This window comes from Suncus etruscus, chromosome 1 (genome assembly GCF_024139225.1).
Source record: "Suncus etruscus isolate mSunEtr1 chromosome 1, mSunEtr1.pri.cur, whole genome shotgun sequence".
Lineage (NCBI taxonomy): Eukaryota > Metazoa > Chordata > Mammalia > Eulipotyphla > Soricidae > Suncus > Suncus etruscus.
Genome location: NC_064848.1, coordinates 35517816 through 35539820, shown reverse-complemented (window position 1 = coordinate 35539820; position 22005 = coordinate 35517816). Strand labels below are relative to the sequence as shown.

General features: G+C 33.6%; 1 protein-coding gene and 1 pseudogene across 3 annotated transcripts in view; both read left to right on the top strand.

Annotated features, from left to right (window-relative positions):
* Nucleotides 1-22005, top strand: part of PTPRD (protein tyrosine phosphatase receptor type D) — a 1813832-nt gene that overhangs the window by 1115893 nt on the left and 675934 nt on the right. The window lies entirely within an intron of this gene.
* Nucleotides 2334-3737, top strand: LOC126001673 (tubulin alpha-1C chain-like; annotated as a pseudogene).

Genomic DNA, 22005 nt, shown 5'->3' with positions numbered 1-22005 from the left:
AACTTATGCCTATTTATGCACACCTTTCCTTTCTCTTTAGGAAAAGAAAAGAAAATCCTTTCCTTTCCTCTATCCACACCTTTCTTTTCCCTTCAGTAAAAGAGAAAGGAACTCACTACCCTCTTTTCCTAATCTGTTTGTTTTTATTTTGTTCATATGCTTTATTTCTTTAACATGAATATGTGTTTGAAATCATATAACATTTAACTTTCTCTCTGTTTGACTTTTTCCTCACATAACAAAATACTCTCAAGATCTGTCCAATGTCATTGCAAATGTCAAATGTTTCGCATGATTTGTATGCTTTTATTTATTTATTTTTTTAGCTATATCCAGCTGTTTTCAGGGCTTATTCCTGGATCTGTGCTCTGGGAATTATATACAGTGCTGGAACTTGAACCATGGTCAACTGCATGCCAGGCATGTATATTAACCATTGCACTATCTCTTTGGTCCCTGTGAATATCAAATTTTAAACACTTTTATTACTAAATAGTATTTGCGTGTGTATAAACTGCATCTTCTTCATATAATCATCTGATGATACACATAAAATTTGTTTTCATATAAAATTATAGTAAACTATGCTTAAAGTAGGGTATATATACATGAATATATATGTGTGTGTATATATATGTATATACAGTTTCAGAATAACCTTTTTATATTTGCTACAAAACAAGCATACAGCAACTCTTGTCACTTGTCACTTGTCACTCCTCTGTGCTTGGGGAACCAGCTGGTACTAAGTGATCAGACTTAGCAACCAGCATGCAACGCATGTTTTTCAGCTTGCTAAGCTATCTCTCTGGCCGTACTTCAGATTAGTCTTTCCAAATTGTTCACATAAGTATCCAAAAGTGATATACTGTATCATATGATAAGTATGTTTGTAATTTTTTGGGGGGTCACACCCAGCAGCGCTCAGCGGTTACTTCTGGCTCTACGCTCAGAAATCGCCCCTGGCAGGTGCGGGGACCATATGGGATGCCAGGATTTGAACCACCGTCCTTCTGCATGCAAGACAAACACCCTTGTCTCCATGCTATCTCTCCTGCTCCTATGTTTGTAATTTTTAAGAAAATCTCCATACTGTTTTTCATGATGACTGCACCTATTTATATTTCACTAACAGTATATGAAGATTCATTTTATTCACAATTTTCCACAACTTGCTGGTTCTCTTTGCTGTCGTTTGTTAGAATTTTTACCATTATTGGTTTTTTTTGTTTTTTTGTTTGTTTTTATAATTTGTATTGAGACCAATGTGTATTAAAAGTCTTTCAGTTATATTTAAGGTACATAGTGACAGTGAATCCGGGCAATTCCCACCACCAGTGTTGACTTCCGCCCCTGTTCCCAGCATGCATCCCATACCACCACCCTTGCGCCCTGGACTGCTAGTGTAACAGGTCGCTTTGGTGTATAGCTTGTTGTGGTTTGGGTCTATTGAGTCTATTGTCCTTGACTTTGGGTTAGGTAGTTAGGTCTGATTATTTTTTGTTTCCACTCAATGTTCGTAAGACTGCTTGACCCTCGTATGATCCACATTTTTCTTCTCAATTTATGAGGCAGAACAAGATGATTCATGGGTGTTGGGTAAAAAAAAGATGATTCATGTTCTATGGTTCTACTGAGAAAAGAACAGAACAGAACAGAAAAGAAAAGAAAGCAGGGAGGAGCCCCTGTTACTAGATTTTTAGGGGTCATACAGTGCAATGCTTAGAATCCACCTAGGGCTGGAAGAGATTCAGGGTCTCTCAAATATAAGACTGGTGATGCTTGAGGGATCATGTGGGACTAGAGATCAAACTCATTCTCTGGCATGCAAAGCATAAACTCAACTCATTAAATTACATCTCTGATCACAATTTTTATTACTTTTAAGCATAATTTAAATTTTTTTGAACTTTAAAGATATTGGACTAGTCAATTAAATTAGTAAAGTGGAAAGTAACTCTAAAATGTTGAAATTCATTAAATAATTGAGAACACGGAGTAACATCAGCATTTTTTTTCATTTAAATCAAGAAGACTTTTGGACTGATCACTAACGGATAATGAAAAGAATTTTTAATAGAGTTGTATTAGGAAAAACATTCAACAAACAGGAATTAAAAAGCTTGTTATGAATGTTCTTTTTCAATAAGTGAGCATCTTTCGTGGTAGAAATGATCAGCAAGTAAGTGGAAAGATTGAATTAATACTTAAAGAGGCAGAGTTAGAGATCAAAAATGTAAATAGTGATTCTACCTCTTCTCCAGACTCCTTGTTAATGTGTTAGTGGATGCCGACTCTCATCTTCTATCCACAAAATCGACCAACTCCTAAACATGTGTGAGTACATCTCCATCCACATTGGACAGGAAGGTGTCCAGATTGGCAATGTCTGTTAAGAACTCTACTGCTTAGAACATGGCATCCAGCTTGATGGCCAGATGCTTAGTGACAAGACCATCTGGGGAGGAGACAACTTCTTCAACACCTTCTTCTGTGAAACAGGGACTGGCAAATATGTACACAGGACTGTGTTTGAGACCTGGAACCCACAGTCACTGATAAAATTCACACTGGCATCTACTGCCCACTCTTCAACCTAGAGCAGCTCATAACAGGCAAGGAAGATGCAGCCAATAACTATGCTCTTGGGTACTATACTGGAGATCATTAACTCTGTCTCTGACTAAATTCATAGGCTAGCTGACCAGTACGCAGGTCTTCAGGGCCTCTTGGTGTTCCACAGCTTTGGCGGGGCAACCAGTTCTGGGTTCATTTCCCTACTGATGAAACATCTCTCTGTCGATTATGGCAAGATGTCCAAACTCGAGTTCTCCATATACTCATTCCCACTGCTGTGGTTGTGCCCTACAACTCCATTCGCACCACCCATGCCACTCTGGAGCACTCTGATTGTGCCTTCATGGTGGACAATGTCTTATGTTGTCTTATGTTGTAGAAACCTTGATATTGAGCACCCGACCTACACTCAAATAAACTGCCTTATTAGCCAGGTTGTATCCTCCATCAATACTTCTCTCAGATTTGATGGGGCCCTGAAAGGGGCCCTGACAGAATTCCAGACCAACCTGGTTCTCTATCCCCAAATTTATTTTCCTCTGGCCACATATGTCCCTGTCATCTCTGTAGAGAAGCCTACCATGAACAGTTTTTTGTTCCAGAGTTCACCAATGCATGCTTTGAGCCAGCCAACCAGATGGCTAAATACATAGCTTTTTGCCTGTTACACCGTGGTAATGTGGTCCCCAAAGATCTCAATTCTGACTTTGTCACCATTAAGACCAAGCACATCATCCAGTTTGGATGGTGGGACTGGTGTCCCACTGACTTCAAAGTTGCTATTAATTAGTTGCCTTACTGTAGTTCCCGGTACAGCTAGCTGTGTGCATGCTGAGTAACATCACAGTCATTGCTGATGCCTGAGCTCGCCTGAATCGTAAGTTTAATCTAACGTATGCCAAGCATGCCTTTGTTCACTGGTATGTAGGTGACGGCATAGAGGAGGGAGAGTTCTTTGAGGCCCCTGAGGACATGGCTAGCCTTCAGAAGGATTATGAAGAGATTGGAGCAGATAGTGCTGACAGGATGAGTATGAAGAATATTATTCTCTCTATTCCAATTTTACATTCCTGTTTTCTTGGAATTGTCTTATTTTTCTGTCCACTGATTCTAACTTGTTAATAAAAGTGTGGTTTTACGATGGAGTGGAAAGTTTCTAGCCACCACAAAAGGACCTAGGGGAGAGTAAAAGAACATGTATGGAACTTGTATTTATTCCCATGACAGTATATTTCAAGAGCGGAGAAACCCTATATCTCTAAGGCTAAGGAAATTTCCTTTCTAACCTCCCCAATAACCTCCCCACTGTGTCTATGCAAAAAAAAAAAAAAAAGGCACAAATTAATGTTTTTGTTTTTTTATTATTTTTTTTGTTTTTTATTTTTATTTTTTTTCTTTGTGCTTTGTTTTATTTTTATTTCAGGACCGTAGTTATTGTGTGGTTGTTGTCTTCATTGCTGTGGTGCTTTTTGGATTTTTTGCTTGATTTTTCTTTTTATATTGTTGTTGTGTTTCTCTTCCTTTTTCCCTTTCTTCTCTCAAATTGATATTTATAGCCTCTAGAAGGACTCCCATTTTTGCTTGTTTGATTTTCCCCCCATTTTATTTTTTTTCTTTCAAACAGAACCACATAACTTGAATCATCTTGTTCTGCCTCATAAATTGAAGGGGAAATAATGCTTGGTATCAAGACCAATCAGTCATATGAACATTAAGTAGAAACAAAAAGTGATCAGACTTAAACACCAAATTCAAAGCCAACGACACCAAAATTGATGATACCAAATCTACAACAAGCTAGACACAGAGGGAACCACTTATAATAGCAGCTTAGTGGGTAAAGGAGGGGAATATGGGATGTATGCTGGGAACAGGGGTTGAGGGAGGACAACATTGGTGATGGGAATGCCCTTGATTCAATGTCACTATGTACCTAAAATATTTGTAATTTGAAAGATTTGTAATCCACTTTGGTCAAAATAAAAATTATTATAAAAGAGTGTGGTTTTACATGCAAAGAAATGGAAAAGAAATTGTAAAAGCAGAAACTTTTCTTTCCCAGTTGAGACAAGTAAAATGTTCTCTAATCATATTATAAAATCAACAAAGCACACATCTAATTAAAGTAAAAGAATAACAGTGTTTTCCTACTATATTACTCAGGGTTAGATATACATACTATTTGAGAAAAAAGAGAAATAACAGAATATAAATGAAATCACAATTAAATGTCAATTATTGGATTCTTCCAGAGCAGATGAAGAAAAGCACAAGTTTAAAAATAAATTAAATAAAACATATCTTTACATTAGTAATCTTATATCATAGTTTTAAGTTGAGAACCAATTGCACAGACTAAAAGCATTTTTAATCTTTGAAAACAGGAATTAAATATGCATGCTTTTACATTTTATTTATGAACAAACTCACCAAAATATTCTCCAAATTGTTATCAAGTAGTTTTTTTGAGTTTTAACTTGGCACTGTAAAAGAACATAAGGAGCCTAGAGTTTGATGATGATTGCTTAGTCATATTTGGAAGTTTGAATTAGATACTAGCTCAATCATTAACTAATTCACTTATTCTACAAACATTTCTTAATCATTTACTATGAGCTAAACACTGTACTAATTACAAGGGAAAGATTTAAAACTAATGGCAGCAATTACACTGTTCTCAAACAGTTTATACCTATAATACAATGAGAGTGTTCCAAATGGAGAAGAAATCAGTGTGGATGGAGAGAGAGAGAAAGAGAGAGAGAGATGAGAGAAGAACTGAGATATGAGGTTAATATAAATCATGAACATATAGGAACTTCTTAAAAATAGCATTTTTATCCTTAAAAAGAAAATAAAATTACAAGTTCAGGTATAAAAGTAATGACATTTTTTAAGGGGCAGGGAGATGTTAGAGAATTGAAAGCTGGCATCAGTAACTTTGGGAACCAGTGAGGCATATATCTGTCTATGCTCTTGGAGATAGGTCTTCAGGGAACCAGGGGAGTGGATTTTACAAATTTAGAAAGTGGATTGCCAAGAGGACTGCAGACTCCCACCTGCTTCTCTCTTTGGTGTGAAACCTGGCTTTCCAGTCTTACTGGCTTCCCATACATCCTGTGGTACTCTTTATTGAAGTAGTCTGGTCTTTACTGAAGCTGGTGAAGTTTGAACCTTGTTAGCAATTTTTTTTTTGGCCCTGCAGAGTTCCATAAGTTGGGGCCTTGAGATGCTTGATGTTGGTTTGGAAAATTACTGCATTTCACTGTATTTCACTGCTTAATCATCAAGGAAGATCCTTGGGCCCAAAGGAGCAAAGGGGCAAGAAAAGTTGTCATGACCCAGAAAAATCTTCAGGATATAATAATGTACAGCGATTTGGACTATTCTGTTTTAACAAATATTCACAAGTATTCTATGGGTCCTAATTTTACACCAAGGACATTTTAGTATTTTAAAAGTAGTATTTACATACTTTTAAAAAATTCACCTATTGGTCACATCCTCACTTTTTTACAAAAGAAAAAAAAGACATGACATCTGCAACAATTAGGTGAAGTATGGCAAATAATCTGGTCTTGATATCTTTTTAAAGTGCTTCATCATATCAGTCTGTAATATGGTTTGAGTACTTTATTGACTTACTATATTAAAATGTTTAGTTGTTAAAAATAATGAAATTTTTTTTTTTTTTTTTGGGTCACACCCGGCGGTGCTCAGGGGTTACTCCTGGCTGTCTGCTCAGAAATAGTTCCTGGCAGGCACAGGGGACCATATGGGACACCGGGATTCGAACCAACCACCTTTGGTCCTGGATAGGCTGCTTGCAAGGCAAACACCGCTGTGCTATCTCTCCGGGCCCTAAAAATAATGAAATTTATAAATATATTGATTTGAGTGATGTTTGGGATTTGATGATCACACCCAACTCTACTCACTGATTACTTCTGGCTCTATATTCAAAGATCATTCCTGGTAGGACTCAGGGAAACTTGTGGTGACAGGGAAATACCTATGTTGGCTTCTTCGAAAGCAAGTGCCTGATAGGCTCTGTTACCATTTATAGCCAAATCTTGTTGTTGGTTTTTTTTTTTATTAAAAATTAGAAACAAACTAGATGCCAGCTACAGAGGATTTTGTAAATGAATCATGGAATATCAGTTTGGTTAATTATTAATCAGCCTTTGAAAATTATAGTGTTTGAAGAATGTATTATTCTGTAATACTAATAAATGAGTATGAACAAAATTTACTTTGATATCAAATATATATATATTAGGTCTTTTCAACATAATTCTCTATAGCTTTCTTCACAATGTAAAATCAGCACATTTTTAAAATAAGAAAATACATCAGTCACAGGTTTAGAATAAGCTGTTACACTGGATTAACATATTTATATATTTTAAGTAATTTGTCTGTTCAATCTTATATTTATTTTAATGAATTAAAAATATGAAACTGACAAACATGACATTTTAAATTTAAATACTATTCACATATTGCAAGTATTTGGCTATATATTATCTAATCAAATAGATTTCATTTTGTAGTTATATATTTATTAAAATTAGTTGTCTTGAGTATATTAAGACTTGTTTTGAACAAGTGCTTAAACCTCCAAGATCTTAGTTTCCACTGTTGGTGGGAATATCATATGGTTCAGCCTTTATGGAAAACAACTTGGAGATCTATGCAAAAAATTATATACATATATGTAATCCAGACATACCACTACTTAGCATTTATACAATGAACATAATTTTAAAGTAAATTTGTCATGGTTGTTGTCACAATTAATACAGTAGTCAAATTATAAAAACAATCCCAAAGCCCAATTATGGATCAATGAATCAAGAAGTTGTGGTACAGATAAACAATGAAATACTATGTAGATCTATAAAAGAACAAAGTCATATGTTGCAGAAACTTGGATCTAATAAGATAATGTCCTGCTGAATAATAGATACAGAATGATTTCTCTCATAAGTGGAATTAAAGGTATTCAACAAGATAGCAAACAAACATAGCAGCACAATGGGAGAACTAATCCACACAGTTGAGAGAGGTGTAGGAATAGGAAAAGAAGGGGCATTAGGGCCTGTGGTGGAATGAGGTAGGTAAATTGATGATGAGTGTGATGTTGAAATTATGTAAATGAGAAACCATTATTAACAGTATTATAAACTACAGAAACCAATATAATTTTTTAGTTTGAAATGCAATAAAAATGCAATAAAATACTTGGTGCAATGCAATAAAATATTAAAATATCGAAAATAAAGATATGTGAGTAATTAGAATGATTATTTAACTTATTATCTTAGTATTATCTAGAGTGAACAAATAAATGACATTTGAAATGTGAATTTATAATTAAAGACTACAAAATTTACTCTAATTACTTAATAAAATTTCTCTTTTCCTCTTTTCTCCTTTTCTATCCCTTTCACTCTTCCTCTTACTCCTTTCCTTCTTTCTTAATTTACTACCCTATCTCTTGTCTGTATTTTTGTATTTGAAAAGGTGAAAGTTACATTTGAAATGTGAATTTATAATTTAAGACTACAAAATGTACTCTAATTACTTAATAAAATTTCTCTTTTCCTCTCTTCTCTCCTTTTCTATCCCTTCCACTTTTCCTCTTGCTCCTTTCCTTCTTTCTTAATTTACTACCCTATCTCTTGTCTCTATTTTTGTATTTGAAAAGGTGAAAGTTAAAATGAGTTTTTGAATATTATCTATTACCAGGCGACCCATGAAAAAACAATAATTTCTATTGTTTGTTACCTTGCTATGTATCTATAAGCCCCACCTATACTGAATGTGGTATTGGAACTATATTCATGAGAAATATTATTAAGCTTTTTAAATCACAGAACCAACTAATTTAAATATTTAAATAAATTATCCTGGTTTTTTTTTGCTGAAAAGTACCACAATATTAGATATTAGTAGTTCTAAATTATATACTTTTTCTGGTTGAAAATCAGATCCAAACTGACCACCTCATCAAACTAAGAATAATTAATATTTCAAAAGAAAGTGCATTTGTGCAGATACATTATCTCAATAAACATTTACTCCTCTTTTTTTTTGAAGGAGACTTGTGTCTCTTTCTTTCTATTTCTCAAAAGGATGGCTGGCATCTAGTAGGTATTTATTGAATTTTGGTAAGTGAATGAGAACCAAGAAATCATTATCTGCATTTGCCAATCTAAGAAGTTTTGTATAAAGCAAGTCCTGATATAAGTGGTCGTATAAGATTGCATGGTGTTCTAAAGACTTAAAAAAGTGAGTAGGACACTAGCCTTGCATGGAGTTCACCAGGGATTAATTCCTAGCACCACATATGGTCTTTAGATCTGCCAGGAGTAACTCCTAAATGCAGCACCAGGAATAAGACTTACTTATATCTAGTTGTGGCCCATAAACCAAACCAAACTAAAACAAAACCATTTTAAACAATATTTTTCCTCCTCCCACAATATACTTCAAATACACTTGCATAATTATTTCTCTAGAATATGTTATTTGAATTGGGGTGGTGAAGAGGTACTTTAGTACTGTCATAGTAAATTAATTTTCCATAATTGTCACATGGCACACAAACTGAAACTGAATCCCTTGATTCTGTATGCTTCAAATAGTGCCAGATGCCATGCAGTCATTTGCAGATGCCTTTCATCTACAAAATTGTAGTAACAGTTGGGTTTCTTCATCTGAATAGTTCTGCTCAGAGGACAAAGTAGCCTTGCCTGCAGTAGAAACGAAAACCTTATGTTTATCCATAGGGTAGAAATGGTGTAGCCAGACAGCGCATCAATTAACATCCTCAAAATTGATGCAGGAGGCTATCTTAATATATACGGGACTTATGTTTTATAGAACTGAATAGACTCACTGTTGACCCCTAGAGGTAATGTTGTTTGCAGATGCAAAGCTAACTGAGATAGATGTATGTAGTTCAAGGAATTTAAAAATTGCACTAAATAGAATCAAGGTCGCTCATTTCCCAACATGTTCTGATACTGAAATAACCATGATGACACAGGAAATGATTGCAGATTTTAAATAATCTATTTTCTCCTAGGACAGTTTTCCCTGCTCCAGACACCTGGAAAGAACCCAGTCAGCTATTGTTGACTCTGATTTTACCTCCTTTATGAAGTATTCCATATTTCCATAAGATTTAAGTTAAAAGACTTTCATTTACATTAGATTCTGTTGAATTCTATGAATATTCTTGTGAAAGCTGATATCTCACTGTGTAACATAGAATATCATATATGCTACCTTCTGTGTAGTTTTCTATTTGGCTACTTAATATAAAGTGAATGCTTAACAGCAATAGCATTTTTCTTGTAATATGTATACTACAATTCAGGAATATGGTAAATATTTGAAAATATAACCAAATGGACTTATTTGTGATCTGGTTTAATGTGCTACAATTTTTCAAATAATTTTATCTATAGTATTATTTGTATATCATAGTGATGTTGTCAATTGCAAAGCAATATAAATTGCATCCATTTTATTCTTGAGAACCTTAATAATAATAACTGTATTAATTTTGTCATTATCAATAGCTTGTAAAATACAAGATTAACTAAAAAGCAGGTCTTTTGATTATATCCAGAAACTATGTCATGTCTTTCTGTTAACTGTTATCCCTACTCTTTGACAAATTCAGCTCTATTTCAGAAACCAAGTGTTTGTTTTATTTGGTTTTATTGGGTTCATTTCTAGTCATCTGTTCTCCCACAGACTAAAACTATTGTCTTAAAGTTCCCAGATCTTTATAATATAGGTAATCAATTAGATAATTTTTATTATTTTATATATTTTTATTTTATTTTATTATCATTAATTACCATTATTAATAATTGAGTCTTAGACATACAATGTTCCAGAAGCAATTCTCTCCAACACTGTTTCTAATTCCTACATAACCCCAGCCCCTCCCAACCCTGTCATCTTGAGAGGCACATTTTTTAATTTGATTGTTAAAGTTTAGATTACATGTTTTCATTGTTGCTTATTCTATTATTTGGATATTTAACATTACCAATACTTTCCAACACCAATGCGCCCAAATCTCCTTAATTCATTACCCCGTTATCTTCCCCAATTTATTACTGGGTCCAAGGATTTCTGAGGCATCCCACTTTAAAACATTGCATTTTTTCATCCTGTTATTTATAATTTACATATAATTGAGATCATCCTGTGTTTACCCTTCTTCTGGGTTACTTTAGTTAGCATGATATCTTTCAATTTAATACATACATATATAGTAAGTTGCATGATTTCATCATTCCTTACAGTTGCATAATGTTCCATTGTGTATATGTAACATAAATGTATATGTAATACATAAATATGTAACATATTCATAATTAATTTTTTGAGGTGGAGGGTAAAGGGCTTGTGCCACCTGTGGTGAAACTCAGTACTTACTTTTGGCTCTGTTCTCAAGGAACACTCCTGGTACGTTGAGGAACAATATAGTGTGAGTTATTAAACCTGGGTCAGTCATTGAAAGGCAAATGTCCTCCCAGCTATAAAATTGCTCATGAACCTCTTCATTATCCACTCATCTATAATTTCATAAACAGGTTGATTCCATATCTTAGGTATTTTACTAAATACTGCTGCAATGATTAATGTGATGCATATTTTAATGTGATGCATATTTCAGTTTGAATGGACATGTATGTTTTGGAGGTAGATACACAAAAGTGAAGTTGGGGACATAGCCAGAGAAGCTATCCTTATTTAAGTGCTATGCTATTTTGATAAAAATGGAGAATGCTTGTTCTAATACTTTAATATCAAATCTCCTGCAACTGTTCTCAAAAACTCTGCATGTCTCTGTCCCCAATCTGTATTTGATTCCAGGATTTTATATTTCTTAATTTATCATAGTAGAATTTTTCTGAAGTCTGTCTGTATACTCTGACAATGATCCCCAAGTTGTGGCAGCCTTTGCTTCTTTACAAAATTGATATTTTACATATATTTTGGATTTAAAAAAAACAATTATTGCTCTTAATAATGTCTCATCTTAGTACTTACTATAGGCTATGTAAAGTGTTCAATAGCTGCTAGCTCCTTTGATCTTAGAATACAATCATTATGTAAAACTAACATCTTCACTTTATAAAGGAATATGAAGCTTAAAGAAGATAAGTAACAGATACTCTTGGGATATAACTAATAAATTGCAAGAGTATTTAACTTAATAGAACATAATTCCTTAGGGATGCATATTACCTTATAACATTTTTATATTTCTTTGAAATCAGTTACTCCAAAAAGAAACTAAAATATCATGTGATAACAGATTACAAAGAAAAAGATAATGCAGTACACTCATCATCTGACAGATGAGGTGCTCACTTACCGCTGGTGCAATAAATTTTTCACTTCCAACTCTAATTGGGTTAACTTTTAAAATTCAGCTTCATCTGAATTAACCTTCATTCAGCTAACTTATAAAATGATAGCCTCATTTACATGCCATGAGAGCAAATATTTGTTATAAATATACTGAAGCATTCAAAAATTTTCAAGATCATAAATTTTGTCTATCGGTTGTAATGGAAAGTTTGAAAAATATATTTTATATTTTCTATTGTTATAACATTATTATCAATATTTATTCTCAATTTTATATACATAATACAGATTTTTTTAATCAATTGGAAAATGAAATGGAGAAAATGAGATTAATATTTATATCTGATGTTTGTGTCCATATATATAAGTGTATTAAATACACACACGCACACACACAAGACTCTGAATGAAGACTTCAAGACATTGAATAAAACCCAAAATACCAACCCAAAAATTTCAAGGATTTCATTTTCTCACTGTACTTTTCTATTCTCATTTGCTTTACATTCAAGCCCTTGAAGTTCTATAACATATAACATTTTCTCAATTGTCTAAGATTAGTGTTCTATTTCTTCTGTTTTTACTCTTCCTACATCTTTCCTGCCTGTCAATCAAACTGTGAAAGATATTAATGAATTTCTCCAGGAAACATTCTCATACATACTGTGAGTTTGATCTGATCTCCTACTATTTGTTTCTGTAGTAACCTGCTGCCCATTTAATATTTGTTACATCTTTAAATACTAGTACAATGTTCATCCTCTTGAATGTTTCAGTGTTTCTACCACAACATAGGCACTCAGTGAATATTTGATATAATGTTTAAAACTAGTTATGTCCTAAAGTCAGTGTCCTGTTGATAGTAATTAATTTTTACAAGGACATTTTCTTTTGTTTTTTTTTGTTTTTGTTTTTTTTTTTGGTTTTTGGGCCACACCCAGTAACGCTCAGGGGTTACTCCTGGCTATGTGCTCAGAAGTCGCTCCTGGCTTGGGGGACCATATGGGACACCGGGGGATCGAACCGCGGTCCGTCCAAGGTTAGCGCAGGCAAGGCAGGCACCTTACCTTTAGCGCCACCGCCCGGCCCCAGGACATTTTCTTTTGAGGATATACCCAAGAGGTACTTGAGAGCTAGAATTACTGTCATCTTTGTCTCAGGAGTAACATGTTAAGGGGACCATGAAATAATGGAATTGAACCTGTGTCACCCACATGAAAAGCATATGTTCAGTTTTTTCCCACTATTTATTGGGCCCAACAAACATTTATTTATTTATTTATTTATTTGGGGGGGAGTTTTGGGCCACACCCGGTGACGCCCAGGGGTTACTCCTGGCTATGCACTCAGAAATTGCTCCTGGCTTGGGGGACCATATAGAATGCCAGGGGATCGAACCATGGTCTGTCCTAGGCTATCATACACAAGGCAGATCTGCCTTACGTCCTGCGCCACCACTCTAGCCCCCAAAGCATTAGGTTTTTTTTTTATTATTATTATTATTATTATTATTATTATTATTATTTGTTAGGCACCTGATTTACATTAGTACTAATGTTTCATTAGTTCTACATCCATAGTCATCACCAGAGTGTCATTTTCCCTCCACCAATATTCTAAGGTCCCCTCCCATCCAGCGTCATCACTACTACTATTCTTTTCACACTGGTAAATTCAGTTCTGCAGGCCTGTTCTCAGATTCTGTTGCATTTGGCCATATGCTATTCACTTAATATATTTTTCTGATTTCAGGGGGCTACTTTGCCTTTGAAATTAGGTTTTTCCTTTTTTTAGGATTTCTCTTGATAGTTTGATTATCATATAAATTAAAATATATGAAACAGCAAAAAACTGTAAGAAACAATTAAAAAATTTAAATCAGAATTAATTAGCTCCTATATAGGAAGAATGAACTTTTCAGGAATATAATCTACCTTACTTTCCTCAGGTACTAGCATGAATATTCTTTAATCCTAGTCTCATTTCATATTGCTACTCTTCAATTAATCTTTTTTTTTTGTTTTGGTTTTTGTTTTTGGGCCACACCCGTTTGACGCTCAGGGGTTACTCCTGGCTATGTGCTCAGAAATCGCCCCTGGCTTGGGGGGACCATATGGGACGCCGGGGGATCAAACCGCGGTCCGTCCTACGCTAGCGCTTGCAAGGCAGACACCTTACCTCTAGCGCCACCTTCCCGGCCCCTCAATTAATCTTTTATAAAACTGAAATAACTATTATTTTATTACTGAAATAACTAGACTCACCTTATTGATTGTCCTTATCACATCAAACCTCATTTCAGCCATGTGCCTATTTCTAAAATACTTTCTATCAATGGAGAAAGTTAATAGGCTTGACTCTGGGTCAACTATAACAAGAATAGCGGATTTATCATGATTTGTTTACTGGGTCTAATCCTTGCTTTTACTAAATTGTTATAAATGAGAAAGAGGGGTCTACTATTGTCATCTACTCAGAATTGTAACATTGTTCTGTTTAAATATTTTTTATGAAAAATCAACAAAACATAAGAGAAGTTTGATCAACTATTATAGCAAAACCAAGATTCATTTTTGAAGAGAGGTAAGAATTATACTTGGGAATAAAATTCTTGGGAACTTTTGGGAGTTTATGTCTTTTTGCTTAGTTAGGGATAGGAGAACAAAATAGAACACAAGAAAAGGGTGTGAAGTTCTGTGGTACCAAATAAATCCATTTTTCCATGTGATGGCAACCCTTTCATATTAGTGCCAACAAAATGCAGAAATCTTAGTTGATAATTCAGAGTCCTTGAATTCAAACAAAGATTAATAACTTTATTTAAGGATATTTGACTGGCAGCAAATTTATGGAGAATAAAATTAATAGTTTGTACAATTCTTACATGCTTAAGTTTTACTTTTTATCAATTCTTCTGTGGGATCTCCTGAAGCTGTAATTGCATTCTAAAGTTAAAAATGGCATCTTTTTCTGAGCATGATTTTTTTCTTTTTATGGACTATAGCATTTCTTTCTGTTTTGTCCTCCATATGTCCTCATAAATATAATCCTGGCACAAGAATCCAGACAGCACTTCCCAGCACTTGCACACTCAGCATTAAGCCACAAAGATATGAGATCATGTTAACTTTGTGCCATTTAATCATTTTGCATTCATTTAAAAATGAGTATTAAGTACTTACAGTTTGTGAGCCTGCATTCAAAGGTCAAAGTTGATAAAATGCATGTCTTTGAAGAATTTATAATAACATTGGGAACACAAATAAGCAAGTTGGTGAAAAAACAAGTGCTAAAATTCCCTATGTTAAAAACTGAACATTTGTTAATTTGAAAAGATGCCTGTCAAATGGCTAAGATGGACCTGTAATGGGAGAGAACTTGGGAATATTGGTGAAGGAAAGTTGACACTCATGATGGGATGTATGATGGAATGTACATGAACATGTCTAAAACTCAACTGCAGATAACTTTATAGTTGTATATAACATTGTGCTTAAATAAGATTTAAAAATTAAGAGAAATGAGTCCTAAGGACCATAAATTGATATTGAAGAATTGTGTACATGGCTGAGTAGTGCTTCAGGAAAGAATACTGAACTAGAAATTAGAATAGATAAGGTTTAATTTTGGTTAATCTAAAGAAAATTTTTTCTTTCTGGTGGATCGATTTAGAACACACCTGCAATAGTTTGTGGCATCTCCTTATATGCTCTTTGGGTTGTTCCCAGAAGTGCTTAGTATGGTCCCTGGTCTCAAAAATCAGTCCTCCTCCATGAGCAGTATGTGTTTCAGCCCACTGGGCTAGCTTCCCAGCCTGAGAATTATATTTTTACAAAAGGAATAGAAGAAAAAATTCCAGAAGGTAAGACTGAGTAAGAAGTTTTAAAATGGTGAATATTTTTAGCTTCCTCCCTTCTAATCTTTATTTAGGATATGTGGCTTATAACACTGTTAACAATAGAATTTCAGGCAAACAATATCCTAACTCTCCACTCACCTCCAGTGTTAATTTTTCTCTTTCAATGACTCAACACTCATTCCCACCCAACCCTCTATAAAATTATTTTTTTTAGAATTCTTTATATACTTTGGATCACACACAAGTTTTAATATTTTTATATTGATGTACACAGTTACCTCAATCCCAGATAAATATCCAAGAATCTTACTCCATTACCATATATTATATCCAGTCTACAAATGACAATTTTATTACTAGGCTAAAAATGTTGAGCCCTGACATAGAATGATCTACTCTCAAGTTAGCATAAATATATGGCCAGATTACCCAAAAGCTAAAGATTTTCTATTTTATGAATTTGAGTACATTTTTTACTGAACAAATAAGTAGCTATAGAAAAATTGAAGGCAATACATTTAAATAAAACCACGAAAATCATATTTCCAGATTTTGTAACTGAAACACTTTCAAGTTAGAGACAATTAGAGAATATAAACTGTTAATACTGTGTCAGTGTATAAATAATTTGGTTAAGAAGGCTTCAGAGATATTAGTGGGAAAGAGTAGTATTGAGTAGAAACAAGAAATGTAGAACCAGAATTGCATGACTACATTAGACTATTATTAATAAAGAAGAAATTTTTCAGTATATGCCATAGGCTAATCAGTGGTTTCCAGTCTACAAAGTTTTTATTTAATTATTAATAATTGCATAGTATTCAAATAATTTGTCTTTAAAATATTGCCTGTGGCATTATTTTTTTACTTTATTTAAACACCATGGTTTACAAAGTTGTGCATAATAATATCTAGATGTCAATGCTCTCACACCATTAATTTGACATTTCCACCATCATTGTCCCCAGTTTTCACCCAGTCCCAAACTTGCCCAATCTGCAGCCTTAAAATAATTTGTTTAATATCACTTGTTATAAGTAAATGTAATCTATTATTTAAAAAAACATTCAGTAAAAGAAAAGTTATGAAATTGTTATATCTCACAATAGTGTCATTAAGTCATTATCTGATATCTACTAAGCTGTTTGCTGCTAGTTGAGCATTCTATGTTGTTTTTGTTTGTTGAGTTTAGGTGGCTTCTGCTCTACTTACCCAACTAATTTAGTACACACCAACTAGGGTGTTAGTACTAAGGAATTTAGCATGCTCCAGGAATTCCAAGATCAATGGAATCAGGTTGATAGGTTTACAAGGTAGAGGCTATAGGGCATGGGTGTCACTGCTGGGGCTACCAAAAGTAGAGGTGAGAGGGAATGTCCACTTTCACTCCAAGAAAACTCTATATTTTTCAGCACACAAACCAGCTTACCTGAAGTTTTTGTTAGACTGATTCTGCAGAGATTAGTCCTGAGGCAGTGAAGTTGGGCCATTGCATGATGGTGACTGTGGGATGTTTAACTATCTATCCGAGCTTCTGCAAAGTGGAGACTCTTTCTGTGCCCCTACCAAGGAATAAGGCATTGTTTTAATTTTTTGTTTGTTTGTTTTTTGTTTTTTGGGCCACACCCGGCAGTGCTCAGGGGTTACTCCTGGCTGTCTGCTCAGAAATAGCTCCTGGCAGGCACGGGGGGAGAGGGGCATATGGGACACCCGGATTCGAACCAACCACCTTTGTTCCTGGATACAAACGCCGCTGTGCTATCTCTCTGGGCCCTGTTTTCATTTTTTTTAAGGTTGAATTGTCAAAGATAAAGAACTGTGGTAGAATCAGTGTCTGTGAAAAGCCTCGCTATTGTTGTAGATAACTATATTTTATCAGAGTTTATTAGATAGATAAATATAAAGACAACAAGAATGAAATATTCTGCATCTGTCATGAATAGTGGAGTACAAGAGCTTGATAACTCTCCCCTGATTGGGAAGTACGTTACACAATTCCAGTCTTTGATCCTGACTTTTGAAAATACAACCCTATTCAACAATGTGTTGTTATTTTTCAAAGAGATTTGTACATAACTCATACTCACTTGAATATTTTAATATTACAAAATGCCTTTTCACTGAGAATTTTTCATGTTCTGCTTCTTTGTTTAAAAAATAGATTGTCCTCACTTGTTTAGAAAAGGAAGGCACTGAAAGTCTGTAGCAATCAGTTGCATTAAACGTTTATGCTTTGAGTATTAGTCCAAAATATGAGGTTTTTCTTTTTCCTTTTTATTTTCTTGAAGAGAAATCATCTGTGTTTTTTATGAATAAACATCAGGAGGTAATAGACTTTACTCATGGTTGTTTCCTTGCATAAATGCTTTAGTTAAAAAAAATATTTCTAATCAAGAGCTTTATCTCCATCATTCACCCCCCCCTACTGTTCACACTGGGAGGTCTGCCTCTCATATTTCTGACGTTGTAATTTATTGCTATTGGAACAATTGAGTATTTATGCAGAATTTCCAACACAATTTAATTTTGTTGTAGATCCTTACCTAGTAGAACTTCTTAGGAACACTTACAGAAACTTAACTGCGACAATGATGATTGGGAACTTTTACTGGGACCATGAAGAAAGACTTTGGGGTTAAACAATTTAGCATGTTTTGAGCCTGTATTTGATCTTATGGCATGATAGTTTATGGATAGGGTTTCTTTGTAGGACAAAGGTTTGTCCTTTCTATTTTCCCCACCTTTTGCTGCACCTATGCAAATAATTGCCACACACCCCATATTTCCTTTTCTTTTATCTATTTTTTCTTTTTTATCATTTAAATAGAGTTTTCACCTTTTTCATAGAACCTTGGAACAAGGATTACTTTGTTTTACCTCATATTTCTGCATTTTTCTTTAAAATTAAGAAGAAAAGAAAAAAAGATGGGGTCAGGGACCAAGTGGTAATAGGTGCATTGGTGGAAGAAAAGAAAAAGAACAAAACTAATTCCCAAGCCAAAACCAACAACAATAGGATCAAAAGACTTAAACTTTAACAATATAAATGGGCCTATTGTACTGGCAAGCCAAGAAGCAAAGTGTGGTGGTATAGGATGCACTCTGGAATCATTGGTGGAGAAAGGGCACTAGTGGTGGTAATGGCTCTGAATCACTCTATCTGATTCAACTATGAAGGACTCTGTAGATCACAATGATTTTAATAAAATAAAATTAAAAAAACAACACAAAACAACAAAACAAAACAAAAAAGATCTCGGTATAATTCTAAATGGACAAATGTATTTGGACACAGCAAGTGGATATAAATATAAATAGCATGGAGACAGATTTAATGTAAAATAAGGTGTGCATATATATTCATACATATGCAAATTAATGCTATATGTAGGCCTGGGCATGAGGGAATTTTTTTCAGCAAAAGTTCCATTTAAAATTATTTAAAATGTTAAAGTCTATATGTTATAGAAGCTAGAGGTGTCTAAAGATTTTTTCAATTAAATTTTTATATTTTAAATTCTAGTGTTTAAAATGTGATAAATTGAAATGATTATTTTGTCTTTATACCTTATGTTTTGAAATGTGTCTGAAATATATTGAAAAAACAAAAAAATCTATCAAAGAAAGTATCATTCTTATGAAAGATTGTGAGAAGTTTCTAGTTAAGAATACCCATCTTTGACTCAACTCAGGAAATGGTACTTCCATTTCTCATTTCCCTTAGAGTTGAATATTTATAGTTGATTGCCTTCCAAATGAGGGGCTCACTGATCCATTTATCCATAGTATTATAATAATTGAGTCCAGGAACTTGGAAGGCTATAGATCTGAGTGTCTGTTTGTCCCATCTGATGATTTCTCAAGCCAAAGAGCTGGTCTACATATTCATTTTAATAGTCATTTTTATTTTTAAGTAAGTTATACTCTTCAGCTGAGAACTTCTTGGGCAAAATAGAGCAATCTTCTTTAGCCTTTCACATGAATCTTCTCTGTAGATTTATTGTCTTTTCTTAGATGCTCTGTAACTTTTCAACATCATATTTTGAAAGTACAGAAATCCCATTAAACATAAGCTTTGCATAAATTACAGAAGATGAAGAGTATAGTTGTCTATTTCACATCTCTCATAATAATAAAATTTGTTCAATTCCTTAATAAGACTTGTAATTCTTGCATAGATTATATGCTTTTATTTATTCATACGGTTCTTTTTCTTTAATTGAATCTTAATTGTGTCCTTTAATTCATTAGTTTTATCTACATTGTCTAGCTAATAAAGAAACAGAAGCAGTTAACCAAATGCCCAAGTAAAAAGTCACCAATAAAATTTAAACAGACAAAGCACTCCTTTGCATAGTAATAAGTAGTATGACCATCTTAAAAGTCACTTTGCTTCATTTGATTACAACATCTCTCCAGTCAGACCACCATGCTCCTAATGAGGAATGTTTTATTTTTCAAATGACATGACCCATCTTCAGGAATGGATCTTTCTCATACTCCCACAACTTGTTCAAATATTTGTATAACGAAATCACCTCAGAGTGGAGCAAGACAGCTGGGATTCCCAAGCCTGAATATGTGGGCAACAGATATGTCCTAAAATCCACTAAAAGTTATTTTGAAAAGAGTCAATAAATGTTTGGCTATTTCTTTCTAATAACACCTTTATTACTTATATAAATGGCAAGGTTGGTCATGCCATATTAAGTTTAAGTTTTTAACTATTTTAATTATTTTATTGCTCAATAGCTTTATTTTTCCACCTAATATCACTTCTGCATAAATTAACATCTATGAAATTCTAAATATTTCCAATATATTTAAGAGCCAAAAGAGGAGTAACTATCATTTCTTTCTATTAAAATATCCTTAACAGGAACCAGAGAAATAGGACAGTGGATGAAGTGATTGCTTTGCATTAAGCTGACCAAATTCAATCTCTGTCATCCCATATGGTCACAGGAGCACCACCAAGAGTGATTCCTAAATATAGAACCTGAAGTAACCCCTGAGCATTTCTTAGTGTGACCTCCCAAAACCATAAACTGCCTTTTACCCTCAGCAGCTTAATTGCTTTCTTTGACCTGGAATTTTTCCACTTACAATTTATAAAATACCTATTTAGTTATTCTGATATTTAATGATTCTGAAACAATTTGGATCAACCAAGCCTTGTTATTCTTAGATTAGTATAGTGTGTAAATTTATTTATGTAATAGGCATATTACATATCTGCTTAATAGTTATATTTAAATGCCTGGGTCTGAGTAAATGTGAAAACACTTGCAGTATGATAGATGCAAAAGTAGTGTGGCATTTTTGTATAATAATTAAAATAAAATATCTTTGCTATCATCCTTTAATATTTAATTATTAAATATTTTTATTTTATTATTATTTATAATATAATTATCATTATAATTATTTGTATTATTATATTTGTACCCAATATATAATTGTGCACACTTATATAATTATTATAATATTAAAATAATAATAATATGACAATTAATTAATAATGAAACGGGTTTCAAGTTCCATGAAATTTAGCATGTAAGAGAAAAAAATTGACGGAAAAAAAAAGGACGGCGGTTCGATCCCAGGCGTCCCATATGGTTCCCCAAGCCAGGGGCGATTTCTGAGCACTTAACCAGGAGTAACCCCTGAGCATCAAACGGGTGTGCCCCCCCAAAAAAAACAAACAAAACAAAAAAGAAAATACCTTAATAGATGAGAATATTTTTCACATAATAATAGGAAACTGAAAATTTATTTCAAATGTTATAAAACCCAAAAAAGGCTTTGGAGCAGGAGTGTATTTTTAGTCATGTGCAAAAAATAGAATACAGTAAACAAGATAGGCTATAGGAAAACCATTCATATCATTTTTGACATGAACCAGACATAAGGTAATGGTGATTTCAATTGGTTATTCATAGTCACAGTATGGAAAACAGACCTGAAAAGTACATCAGTGAGAATTTTGTAAGTGACTAATATGGAAATGAAAAAAATAAGTAAGGTTGCTTTCCAGATTTTTAAAGTGTTATTTACTGCAATGTCACAAATTTATTTTAAAATTAAGTGTTATTATATTCTTCAAATCTTTACCACAGACTGAAATTGACAGATCATATGATAGTATCAATTCAAAAAAGACT